This window comes from Empidonax traillii, unplaced genomic scaffold (assembly GCF_003031625.1).
Source record: "Empidonax traillii isolate 1590-97213 ecotype Southwest subspecies unplaced genomic scaffold, ASM303162v1 scaffold135:size1941959, whole genome shotgun sequence".
Lineage (NCBI taxonomy): Eukaryota > Metazoa > Chordata > Aves > Passeriformes > Tyrannidae > Empidonax > Empidonax traillii.
In genome coordinates this window covers 513,705-526,924 of record NW_020955328.1, presented here as the reverse complement: position 1 = coordinate 526,924, position 13,220 = coordinate 513,705, and the positions used below count along the sequence as shown (strand labels likewise).

Here is a 13,220-nt window from a genome sequence, read left to right as displayed (position 1 = left end):
ATGTATAATTTGACTAGGGTGTGTATCTGTGCATGGGTTGGTGGTGGTGGTGCATTCTTATGGCCGTGAATCACACAGCATTTGAGCCACCTACCTCGTGCTTGTGGGGAAGCTGCAATATTCCCTTTGGAAAGAAACCTGGACCATCTTTTCAGAAGTTGATGGGGCTCTCAGCACACACCTATTTCAACCCCTCAGCCTTCTAGTTAGATCAGTAACAACCATGATGTTTCTGGGAAACAATAGTTTCTAATCTAAAAGAGAATTTTCATTTTCCGCTCATAATAAATATTGTAAAATTTAAAAACTGAAACACCAGTATGGCATTTACACTTCTGAATAGTTCTATTGGTTAGTAAAATGTTGCTGTTTTTAATGGGAGAATAGACTGTCAGTTTACTAAAGCTGGCACAGGTTTGTTAGCTAAACAGATTGTACACTAGGAAAAAAGCATGAATTTTGCCCGTAAGAGGAAGTATTTCTGTTCAGGATTATACTGTTGTTTAGCAGACATGTAAGATTTAAAGCCATTTTCCCAGCTGGCATTGACCAGGCTCCCTGCATACCTCAGCCTGTAGCTACAAACTCCTCAGCAGTGTGAAAACCCCAGCAGTGAAGTCCATCCTCCTGCGGGAGAAGCAGCAGCAGGGTCTGGAGCCAGCTCTGCTCCCGCGGCACCTGCGGAGCACAGCGAGGTTGGTCACCACGGCACACCCCAGTGCACTCCCACCGCATCGTTCCCTTCAGGACAGCCCCCACAGACAGTCCTGCACAGCTTCTCCCATTTCTCACATCTCTAACGGAACGACATTGGGAGTAACATCCTTCTCCAATATTCATGAATCGACTACATACAGATACATGTCCCATAAAGTTGTGTTTGGAATGCTGCAGCACCCGTCAGGCAGAGGCCACACTTCCCTGATGTGTTACAGTATCCTGAGCAACAGCTTTGGGCTGTAAAAGCAGACCTTTAAAGAGCTGCTCATGACTGCAATAGCAAAGCAATACCTATGGCTGAAATAACTCAGAGGGAAGAAACTCTTCACTAAAAAGCAAATTCCAGAATTCTATGTGTTATATATAAACAATGAAATTATAAAAGCACGAAGAATAACACAAGAATGTCTTTCAGGTTGAGTGCAGTAAAAACACCCTTTGATGATGACATAAAAATCTATATAAGTAAATGGCCAGTCTTCGCTCTCTCTATATACCCTATGTGTCACTTAACATTGCTGGCAGGACTTTATTATTGCAAGTGGAAAGGAATATAGTGAAAAGAATTTAGAAGCGGGGTGGATAGTGTCAGCAGTAACAACATACATGATTACACATCACTATAATTAGCAATGGAATTTGAAGAACTAAAAAAGCACCACATCTGCTTTGTTTTCAACTGTGCTTTTGACTCAGCAGCACTGTGAGCGATACACAGGGCAAGAAATGTTAATGTTTATCTCATCCTTTTCAAAACACAAACCCACGAGGAGAAATGCTTCTAGTGACCAAGGCTAAAGACCTCAATGTGAAAAGGTCCCTGGAAACCTCTCCAGAAGGCAGTTTAATCTGGGATAACCATGGATTAAGAGTACATCAACATTAGTTTGTGCTCCCCTCTTTTAACACTACTGCCTCCCGCTCATGTGCTTTGGCCTATTTCCCCCAAATCTTAGGTTGTATCTTCTTGTTCTACTTTGATACAATTTGGGAAGCAACCTTAACATCGTTGCCTCCAGCCGTGGTAGTTTCTTTCATTTCACCTGAAGTGTGACTCCTACAGGTCACAGGTGAGTGGACAGGGGATGCTGAGGTATGACAAGGCCTGTGCTAGAGCCCATCTAACTGCTGAACTGCAGCTGTGCAGCACAGCTGGGACAGCCAGCAGCAATTAATCGGGTCCCCAATACCAGCACGGGCCTTTGCAGCAGTTTTCTATGCAAATCAGGTACTTGTGCACAAATTATTCTGGTTAGCTACACGAGCCACGATGACCTAATCTGCATGTTCAGCTGCAGCATTAGCATGAGACCTGTGTGCAGCTTTTGCAGGCAAAAGTGCATGCCCAGTTAGATTAAAAGGTGGATCCTTTATTATCTCTGCACTGCTTTCTCATCCTTTTTATTAGGAATGTGCATGTTACTGGTCTTCACTGTAACTCAGAAAAATATTTTTAAGATATAAGGAATAATTTGCTGAAACTATTAAATAAAAGCTTTTAAAATAAGTATATTTGTCCTTGAATAAGTGTAATTCTCATAAATTTTAAGATTTTGGGAACAAAAAATATCATCTTGTATGGCAATAAATACCTGCAATTAATACTCTTATGTTAAAAACTTGAACAAGCTTAAAATTTTAAAGGTCAAAGTTGTTATGTGCAACACCTGGTTTCACAGCTTCACAAAAAAAGGATATTTTTAACGTCTTACTGCATGGGGACAGAGAGGGTGAACGCGAGGCCGAGCAGACTCTGATTAGAGCTTCACAAAAACACAGAAGAAGCAGCAGATGAACTGGGACTGCCAGGGGAGCCAGGCCCAGGGCAGTCAGGGCCTCGATGAGCACCTCAAGGGTGAGCAACCAGGTTTGTGTCAGGGCCTCACCAGTGAAAACAGAACTGATAAGAGCCTGAAATGCTACTTGTACCTGGACTTTCTACTGCAACAGGTGAAGACTTTGCACAGGGACAAGGTTCCCAACACTGAGACACCTCAGAGACAGGATTTATCTTTTCTTTTTAATGCTATTAAGAATGTCGGGTAGAGAGGGGGACACAGATTGCCCTCCTCCTTATGTTCATAATGTAGAGGAAAGGCTACATGAGTACTGGAAGTAGGATTGCTAAAACTTTTGCACCTATATAAACAATAAAGTGGACAATTTGCAGTTCTAGAGCAAGGTCTTGCTTGAGCCACAGAAAAGTTACTATTCACCAGTGAACAAAAAGAAGAAAATAATCCTAATTTCTTGTGATTTATCCGAGTGACAGGGTTAGTGACACAGGTAGACATGCCCATTGACTCATTAAATTGAACAACAAGGCACAGCTAGAAGTTAATTTTCTTTTGGTATGTGCTTAGGTACCTTGTAATAACAGTATTTGTGTCACCAGAATTCAGTCCCAAACTAAAACTGCACTGCTCTTTCAGTTCAAATCTGTGGAGACATTTTTGTGCAACTTTTTCTCTTGCAGAGGTCTGTGTCTTTTGTAGGTCAGGCGCCGCGGCGGATGTGAAACGTGTACCCGAGTTGGTTGCAGTGGAGCAGTCGCTGCGGGTGCTTTGCTACACAAATATGTACACGCGTAGAATATTAATGACATCTTTCATTCAGAGGCAACATATGAATTATCAATGACTCTGGTTTCCGTGTTTAGCAGGAAGCGTGCGGCAAGGGTTGATGGAAGGTTTGGAATCACAATCTCGGCTGTAGTAGCTAACTCTGTGTGTGCCACCCCAGATGGCAAAAGCTCCCCCGAAGAAGCCTGGCTCACACTGCAGAGGGGCTGTGCAAGCTGCAAAGACTGACTCTGGGAATATCCTCAAGAAAAATCTGAAGCTGGAACCAGAGGGAGCTGTGCAATTTGGATCTGCACCTCCCTGCCAAGGTGCAGGGTCCATGTTCCCTGTTATGGAGGTTCTTGGTGGCAATCAAGGAAACGACCAAGAAAAATGGGCTCTGGGACTCCTCACAGTTCAGCTGTGCTGGCACCTGGGTTTTTTTCCATCCCAGTATCAAGCAATGATATTACAAGGAAGGCCAGCTGTAAAAGGAGAATAAAATGCCTGTCCTAAAGGCATTTAGGTCCTAAAATGTCCTAAAGATCTTTGGAGAATTCATTAATCTCTGAACCAGATTTAATTTCTTGGGTAGATGCTAATTATTGCTTGAGTACACACCCCAAAATATGTGATATACTAGAATTTTGAGGCTGCCAAAGCAGTTTTGCCTGCTTTGCAAACAAATGGAAGTAAAGCCGAGGTAATTTGGGCAACCATTTGAAAGTCTTCCCCTAAGTTTCAGTCCCCTGTGTTTCTCATGCTGACATGTCATGAAATACCCCTGACAAGTGCCCCACAGGGGAATCAGGAATCTTCTCTCTGCCACAGAAGAGCTTTTGCCAGTGGTCAGCACAGAGATTTAAAAATACTGGGGGGTAAAAAACCCAAAAGAGTATGGCCAGATCCAATCTTCTTTTCTGGAACATATCCGAACACGTCCTTGACGTGCTGGTACAGGATGCTGACACGTGCTGCTCCGGTTGGATTGTTTTCCATTAACAAAAGGGTCAGATGCATACAGCATTGGCTCCTCACTAGAAATGTGGCCTACTGACTTGTCCAACTGTTTGTCTCAACATTAATTATATTAATTACAGAATCAAAAAGGCTGGGAAAGACTTCCCAGATCATTGAGCTCTGTGCCCGATCCCCACCTTGTCACTCATCCCAGAGCACTGAGTGCCATGTCCAGTTGTTCCTTGGACACCTCCAGGGATGGGGACTCCACCACCTCCCTGGGCAGCCCCTTCCAGTGGTGACCACCCTTTTGGTGAAGAAATTCATCACTGAAAAGTTTCAATATATTGAAGAAATCACTATACTGAAACTGAATTACCCTTCACTTTTAGTCCATTTTGCACGTCACCAGTGTATTTGGGAATATCTGCAACATCACCATCCCTAGGTGTGAATGGCGAGAAATTTTCAAGTTTAAAATGGATCTAAAACTTGGAATCTAGTCAATTAAAAAAATAAGTAAAAAACTTTCCCTGGCTGCCTTGGCAGCCCTGCATTGTGTGGGGTTGGCCTCTCTTGTCCACTGAGGTATAAAATAACACAAACAAGAGCAAGTGAGGGCCCATGGGCCAGCCCAGGCGATGCTGACACCAGCACCCTCAGGTGCCCTGGGCACCAGCACGGAGATCCATTACATAATGGTTACGTTGGTAATCTCTCCTGCTGCTTGCAGGAGCAACAGATAAGACTGTATAGATTTTGATAACGAAATTTCCAGTGTCCTTTGAAGTTTCTCACAGAGTTTTTGCTCTCTAGATAATGTTACACGTGGAATTACCTCTTCCCTCGGGTCAGCTTTTCAGACCGGTCCCTGTCCTGGAGCTGCAGGGCTCCTGCTCCTCCGCTCCAGCATTCCTGGCCAGCAGCAGGGTCCAGGCTGGGGCCTCTGTCAGGGCATCTCTGGTGCTCACCGAGCAGAACCCGAGTGGGCACTGCTATCTCTGACACTCCAGCCCTCAGAGATCACAGGGGTTCAGCTGGCAAACCGAGGGGAGAACTCATGGGCGCAGGTGCTCGGCTGTGCTGCTGGCGACAGCTGAGGGAAGCAGCCCCGATGTTCCAGGGCTGTCCTGGCAGCGCCCCCGGTGAGCATGAGGGTTGATCCTCAGCGGGAACAGTGCTCCACGAAACCAGGGACACTCGGAGATGCAGCCCGGTGGGGTTTGCCGATAACGCAAACATTCAGCTGCAGGTGTAGAGCGGGACTGTTCCCACACCGACCCTGCGGAGCTGCCCTGGGAGATGCACGGCGAGTTCGCGGCGGTCCCGGCACACGGACACGAGTGATCCCAGCGGCTCCAGGGGTGCGGGACAAGGTCGCTCCTGAGCAGGGCTGGCCCGGGAGGGACACCTGCAAAATGTGACAGCGCCCGGTGCCCGTGGGAGGCCGGGGCTGGAGGGGGTGGACCTGGTGCCCTGTATTCCCGGTGTCTGCCCGGTATTCCCGGTGTCCCTACTATTCCTAGCATGTGTTCGGTGGGATCGGCGGTGTCCCCGGTACTGGCGGTGTGTGCCCGGTGCCGCCGCTATTCCTGGCACATGACGCGTGTTCCCGGTGCACGCCCGGTGCGTCCCCGGTCTGTTCCCGGTGCACGCCCGGTATTCCCGGTATATTCCCGGTCTGTTCCCGGTGCACGCCCGGTATTCCCGGTATATTCCCGGTCTGTTCCCGGTGTGCTTCCCGCCCCCCTCAGGCGGGCTGGAGCGCGCGGGGCACGCCGGGAGACGCGCGCGGGGCACGCCGGGACGCGCACCCGCGCCTCGGCCGCCCAAGATGGCGGCGGGCGGCCGTCCCCGCCCCCGGCCGCGCATGCGCAGCGCCGCGGCGGCCACGCCGCTCCCGCCCTCCCTCCCGGCGGCCGCGGCGCCTCTGACAGCGCGGAGCGAGCGGAGCGCCCGCCCAGCGCCGGCACCGCGCACCGGGACCCCCGCGCCGGCACCGCCGCCCCGCACCGGCACCGCCACCCCGCACCGGGACCCTGCGCCGCGCCGGTGAGTGGGACGGGCGGGCGGCGCCGGCCCCGCGCGGCACAGCGAGGCGGCGGCGCCGGTGGGGCTCGCTAAGGCCGGGCCCGCCGCTCCCCCGGTCCCGCGGGGCTGTCCCGGCCCGCGGCCCCAGCGGCCAGCGCTCTCTGCTCCGCTCTCCCCCTCCCCTGCGCTCCCCGCCCTCGCCCCGCTCCCCCTCCCTCTCTCTGCTCGCTCTCAAAATGGCGGCCGCGCCCGTTGGTGAGGAGGGACCGGGCGGGGCGGGGGTCGGGGGGGCCGGCCCGGTGTTCCCCCCGCCGGGCCGGGCTCAGGGGGGCTCTGGGGGCCGGGGCGCGGCTTCCCCGCTGCTCGCGGCCCCGGGCCCCGCTCCTGCCGTGACTCTGCAGGAAAACAGGGCCCGGCGGGAGCGGCGGGGCGGGCGCGGAGCCCCCGCCGGGCCCGTGTTCTCCCCGCGGGCCGCGCCGCTCCTCCCGTGACTTAGCAAATACGGGGAGGAGGGCACGGGCCGGGGCAAAGAGCCATAAAAAAGCCGTCGGGGCGAGGGGCCCGGTGCGTGCGCCGAGGGGACCCCGAGCATCCCTCCCCGGTTCCTCCTGGGGGCTCCCCCCGTCCCCCTCTCCCGGGGCAGGGCCGGGGGTCGGGCGATGGCCCAGTTCGCCATGGGGGCCGCGGCACCGAAAACAGGGCGAGAATTGATAATCCAGGAAAAGGAGTAGGTGTTATTTTAGAATTTGCCTCGCATCCCCCGTTTTCCTGCAGTGCTCAGCAGGGCAGCAGCGGTAGGAGGTGGCTCATACCTTCAGAACCAGCTGCAGTAAAACGGGCGAGGGAGGTCTGATCTCCTTCTGGGGGTCATATCGCTGCCTGGATGGCTGGAGATGCACAGGCTTCCCTCGGAAACCTTTTAATAGCAATCGAGTTTGCTAAAATCCTGTATTTATTGTTACTGCCGAGGTTTTGTTTCGGCAGGCAGGGCTATTGATGGAAGTTGGGGGGTGGGAGTGGTGCCTCCCTTGGAAAGTTTGGGGTTTGCTCAGTTCTCTGGGCACGAGATTTTTTTTTTTATTGTTTTCTGTTTAACATGGAGGCAATTCAACTTGACCTTTAATACCAATAATAATGTGACACCTTCCCTTTCTTTGCCATGGTATCACTGGAACCATTTCCTCGCCGGCAGTGCTGCAGCAGTGGGCTTGGTTGGTGCAGGTCAAGTCCTTTTATAATGAATTACCTACCAGGGAGGGGGGAAGGTTAATCTAAGCTATATTAAAAATCTTTAACAAGCACTATTTTACTATAAATAAATGTTTGGGCATACTGACCTGGCTGAATTATGTATTTTTGTCGTGATTCTTTTAAATATATGTTCCTATGACAGTATTGTTCATGCCATTAGGAGCTGGTGGTTAAAGAACCTCCGTTCAGCGATGATCATTTTGTAAATGATTGTGCAGCATTCGACTGGTTTTCGGGAGAGGGAGGGTCTGCTGTCAGAATGTTATTTTCCCTTAGAGTCGTTTTTTTAAATAGAAAAATTATGTTAGGGAACTAAACAAAGAAAATATTTTTAAACTGAAAGATGAGTTGCAAATTTCCGGCTTGTTCTCGGGGATCTCGTTTTTCTGTCTTTCTGTTGCTGTTCCTATGTTTGTGGATGCTGTGAGCAGCCATTGAGCAGGGAAGAGACTGGGTGGAGTAAGGAGGCAAAGCTTCGAAATGGCTCGATTACCCTTTCAGAGCTTTTTTTTTTTTTTCTCCCTTTGCCGGGGTGGAGGAATACTAATTGCCGTAACAATGAAGTCTCTTCTTTAGGGAGGAATCTAATGGTGCAGGAACCTTCGGAAATGAAACAAATCTCGCGTTCTGTTTTGAGGCTGGTTTCTCTGCAGGGTGGATCTTGATTTGTCTGGCAGTCAGAAGTAACCAGTCACTGTTGAAAAGCCGGATTTTTTTTGTCTGATAACTGCTTCAATTTATCCACTTATTCACTTGTTGAATTTATTTTATTTACACTTTAGATAAGAATTATAATTTTTGTGCGGGTGTTTTGCACACAAGATTCTCTGAAATCTATAGAAACCCCTGTGTTGTGGCTTACTGTTATTTTTTCATGGAACTTCTTGGATAGATCAGATTATGGGTGGGCATACAGGAAAAGACAATCCCTGGTGTCTTTGGTGACTACAGTGGAGTGACTGCTGTCAGTGTACATACAGACTGGATTGCACTGCCCTTCTTCATGTGCCAAGTTCCTGTAAAATAACATACCAGGGTTTGGGAAGCCCTTTTGAGCACCATGGCTCTGTCAGAGCGTTGCTGTCCCCCTCAGGTACTGCTGCATCTTTGTGGTGACACTGCTGCTCAAAGTTGTGTAGGAAAGGCATTAGAACAAAGGATTTGGGGAATACAATAAGGATGGGAGGAAGCACCTAGGAAGGGCAGCTTGTGGAAGTGCTCTCCTGGTCCTCATGTGCCTCATGGTATTCCCACCTGAATTCAGTGTTGATTGGAGCAAGTACAGCACCGAATATGGATGATTCTGAAGCAGGTTGAGTTTTTGCTTTTTCATAGGGGTCTCGGTTCTGGAGTCCAGTTTGTGATGGGAGATGGCCACAGAGAAGATTGTGTTTGGTTTAATATGTCCAGAATTAAAATAAGGGGCAGTGGCTTCTATATAAGCTCTATCTGCTTGATTTACCTGGAGTAGATGTTCCAGGATTCAGTGGATGTGTGTGCCAAATGCCTGAGCCTTAACACGTATCCAGGCTAAGGTCAATGAAGAACTCAATAAAACGCTTTCCTCCTTGTGACTTTGGGTGATTTTTGCCCTTGAAATGATGGCAGTCACTTTCTGTACAGGAGTAACTTGTTCATTTGGGTTCTACAGAAGCAAGAGGCATCAACACTTCCCCTTCTGGCTGCATGCAAGCTCTACCCTGTGTGTCCTGCTGACTCCTGTGCCTGTCCTGTCTCCTGTGCTCCTCCCAGCCTGGGAGCTCAGGTTGTGTCCTTTGTCTGCTCACCAACTTGCTGTCTATCCAACTTGCTATGGATGGGACAGCTCTTGAATCAGCATGTGCTGATTGCTTTGTCAAGTTGGAGTAACCATGTCTTCCATCAGGAACTTCATAACCAGCTTCCATCGTTAATTATGATGTGTTGGTACCCTCTTGTAGAATATTATGGGCAAACAATAGCTGGTCCCCACTACCTCAGGGTAGCTCGGTATGTTGTTTATAACTTTATTTACAACCCTCTGTAGCTGCCCCGTATTCCTGAACCAGAGGTTGGAATTCCTGTAGTACGAAGGGGAGCAGCATTGAGATAGTTCCGTTTCAGGCAGCTCTCTCCTGCCTTGATGAACTTCAGGCCCATTTTCTAAACTAAAGGCAAAGACAGCGAAGATAGCTGAAACGTCTGTGAAGTGAGCACTGAAATACTTGTCAGGCTGAAAATAAGAGCTGCTTAGGCCTAAATTTAGGAAATCAAGAGGACAATAGAAATTGCTAATTATTATTAATAGATAATAATTTCAGGTTTCCTGTAGGGTGTGGGGGAGTTTCCAGCCTATAACGTGGGATTTGTGATGGCAGTTGAAGATCTTTCCCAAGAGTCAGAACCATGTGTGTTGATGAGAATGATCCCGGGGTTCTTCTGCAAGGTTTGTTACAGAGCAGTAGTAAGTTACACACTGTCCATACTCGCAGATCTGTCAGTGATGTTACGACTGGGCTCCTCTTTCCCCCTTTTATAAGAGCTTAAATATCGTTGGCAGAACAACCTGACTCCTAAAAATGTATTGCACTGGTGAAGCCTCGCGTTGGTGCAGGGCCTTTCTCGTGAGCTGTTTTATTACCTGACACAAGGGAAATGGCGCTCCTGGTGTGGTTTTAGGGATTTTTATTCATGGGTGATGTTGCTTTGTCTTTTGATCTGCCTGACAGAATAGGCTAAACTTCAATGTAAGTTTTTAAAAATCAGCATTTACAGTAGGATACAATCCTAACCTGTTGAGTACATCAAGCTGTTAATTCAGAATTCCTTCTCTGACTGCAGGCCATCCTGGCAGGGTGCATGGCAGCACTCTGGGCAGGACTGTGCCCCCACTGAGGTGCAGAGCGTGGTTGGAGCTGGAGCTGTGGCATGGCAGCTTAGTGGTGGGGTCCCGACCTTAGGTTGGGTTAAATGTCTGGGTTTCATGTATTACAGTAATTTTAGACCAAAGCTTTTCCTACCAAGTTCTGAGACCTTCTGATGAATGTTACGTATTAGAAACACTGGCAAGAACCAGGATTTTAGCTGGTGAGCAGTTGAGTTGCAGTTTTACCCTGGTGATGCTGGGTGCTACAGGTCGGCCCGACAGATGTGTGTTGCTAACTTGTATCTTATCTCAGTTGTTTAAAGAAGGGCCTTTTCTTCTCAGTACTGCTTGAGGCAGGACTTGGATGAGGCAATGCTTGTCTCATTCAGCCAATTTAAAAGCTTGTTCTTTTTTCTTTTCTTTTTTAACCTTCTGCTCTCTCTTTAAGGGATTAGATAGGTGTGACTTAGGCTCTCTCGCTTTTAGTTCAGTGTCACGGAAGCCACCTATCATTTCACTTCATGCTGGCATGTACTGTCAGGAAATTTCAAAGCAAAAATGTTACTTACAAAATAAGTGTATGCTGAGCTCCATTTCCTCAGGACTATAAACATACAGTCCTTTCAAAGCTAGTCATGTGCACAGCATTGGCACACTGAGCAGTACCAAGAGCACTGATGCATGTATAACTATATAAAAAAAATCACCATTATTAATTCAAAGTATCTGCTAGTTAATACATTTAGAAGTAGTTTCACCATTTTCTCCTTACTGGTACTGCTTCTGAGTGAGTCCTGCAGCTTGGCTTGGCTGCTTGTGGACTTAGGATAAGGACTGTGATTAAATAAATGTAATAAATACATCTTTGTCATTGTGATTCTGTTGATTCTGGAAGACTTACCTGATATTTTTTATGCTGCTTATATGAAGAAATACCTTGAGAAGGCATTTCCAGTGTGGTAGCTGAGGTTGGTAGGTGGTGCGCAGCGATGTCTGTCCTGTAATTTCCTGGGATCCGTTGTTAAGTAGGTCTGTGCTGAGGGAGTTGGTCGAAGGGCTCTTCAGAGGCACCTCGTGTTCTCGGGGCTGGGTGGTGACTCAGCTGTCACACCTCCTGTGAGGTGAGGCTGGAGGTGACAGGCTCTACGGCATGATGCTGTACTGGTTTGCATCTGGGATAGCACAGGGGCCTTCATGACTGAAATTATTTACACCCTCCTTCTCGTATCTGTGTTAATTGTTCCTGTTGTGCTCCACAAACCTGAAGTTCTTTCGGTTTAATTAGACAAGTGGTCCCCCCATCTCCCCCCGAGATTGCCTCTGCCGTGTTTTTTTCTGCTTAATGCTAAAGCAAAGGTGTTAAGTTTATCCTTCTTTAAGACTAGAGGAAAATCAGCTGGAAGCATTTAGCCTGTTTGCTGCAGATAAATGAGTGGTTCTTCCATAAAGAAATAACCTGGCAGTTTGTCTTGTGCTGGATTCACCTGCTTTTTGGGGTGAAGAAAGAGATTAGATAAACAGTTTGGTGTGTTTTAATGCCTGTGTCTTTGCAGTCTATTAAAAGGATGTCATTAATGTGTGTATGTTTTTTAAACAGATGGTGTCTATTAAATCAGTAATGGTAGAAGGTTCTCTCTCTCTCACCTTCAGCTCTGTTTTAGAGGCAAAAGTGTAGTAGGTGAAGATGGGTCATAAGAAAAATGAGACACCTTCTACCAGAACCCCGATTTCATTACTTTTGTATGTCATGAGAGGTTGAGTTCTGTTCCCTGTAACAGAATAAGATGTTATATGTGACAACTATGATTATCTTTTAGGTTTTGGTTTTGATTTTTTTTTCTGCTGGGCAAGTGAAACCATTTTTGGTCAATAGGCTTTGAAAATGGCTAAGGGACTAACAGTGTTCTCATGATTGAAGAGTGGAAGTTCTGAGTTCTTGTTTGGATTTCTTTTGTGGTTTTGACCTTCTGTTTCTAAGGTGTTAACATAAGTGTTCCTTTAAGTTTCCTTCCAGATATTTTTCATATATAAATTTAATCAGTTTACAGTCATTTTTGTTAATATCGCATTTTCAGTATTACAGGTGGTTTAATGATTGAATTATTTAATTTTTAAATTTTAATTATTTAAATTTGGATGTAGTCCTGTGACCTCTTTTACATGTGTAAGTCTATTACTTAATTCTTCAAGCCAGGGAGGTACAGGGGGAAGAACTGAGAAGAACAAAGTTCAGATCCGGTGCATGGCTGCTGACCAACCCATCTGAGTGCAGGCACTCTTCTCTTGGTGGCCGAAAGGAGCTTAAATAAGTAGTCTAGAATTGCTACCCCAAAATGTGTATATGTTGTTTGACCTAGCAGTAATGATACTGAAAAAGCCCCTGCTGAAGTCGTGCAGCTACCCCTGATGTGCTCTGCTCTGAGCCAGTGTCGAGTGGCAGCGTGTAATATGGAGCCCGTAACACTAACCCTGCTTGCTGTCCTGCCACTGTCACAACCTGCTGGGCAGCAGTGTGGAGAGGGCCATGGCAAAAACCTTTTCACGCACATTAAAGGTTCCAGGCTGTTCCTTTATTGGGAGCTAAACTTACCTGCATTTTCACACAGAACTAAACAGGCAGGTTAGAAGAAGGATGTTTTCCCTTTCCCTTGTCTTCTGCCAAAGCCTGCATGTAGACTGCACTTGTGACTGGGGTTCTGACCTGGAGGAAACTCAAAGGCTCTAAAATGAAGTGATGTGATTGTGCTCGAGGTGTTTCTCCTGAGAATTAATCTATGAGAATTGCAAAACTGAAGTGATACATGGAGGACAAATGTCAAGATTGAATTAATTTAAAGACTTCCCCAAAAAAA

The 13,220-nt window shown here is 47.5% G+C and overlaps 1 protein-coding gene across 2 annotated transcripts in view; it reads left to right on the top strand.

Annotated features, from left to right (window-relative positions):
* The first annotated feature begins 6,137 nt into the window (after positions 1–6,137).
* PAFAH1B1 (platelet activating factor acetylhydrolase 1b regulatory subunit 1) overlaps positions 6,138–13,220 on the top strand; it is a 28,669-nt gene continuing 21,586 nt past the window's right edge. The window contains exon 1 of one of the 2 annotated variants that reach the window (XM_027883786.1): positions 6,138–6,293. The gene's annotated coding sequence lies outside the window, so the exon portion shown is untranslated. Of the gene's footprint in view, positions 6,294–6,454; positions 6,528–13,220 lie in introns of those variants that run through there. The other variant, XM_027883787.1, reaches the window with a different exon arrangement.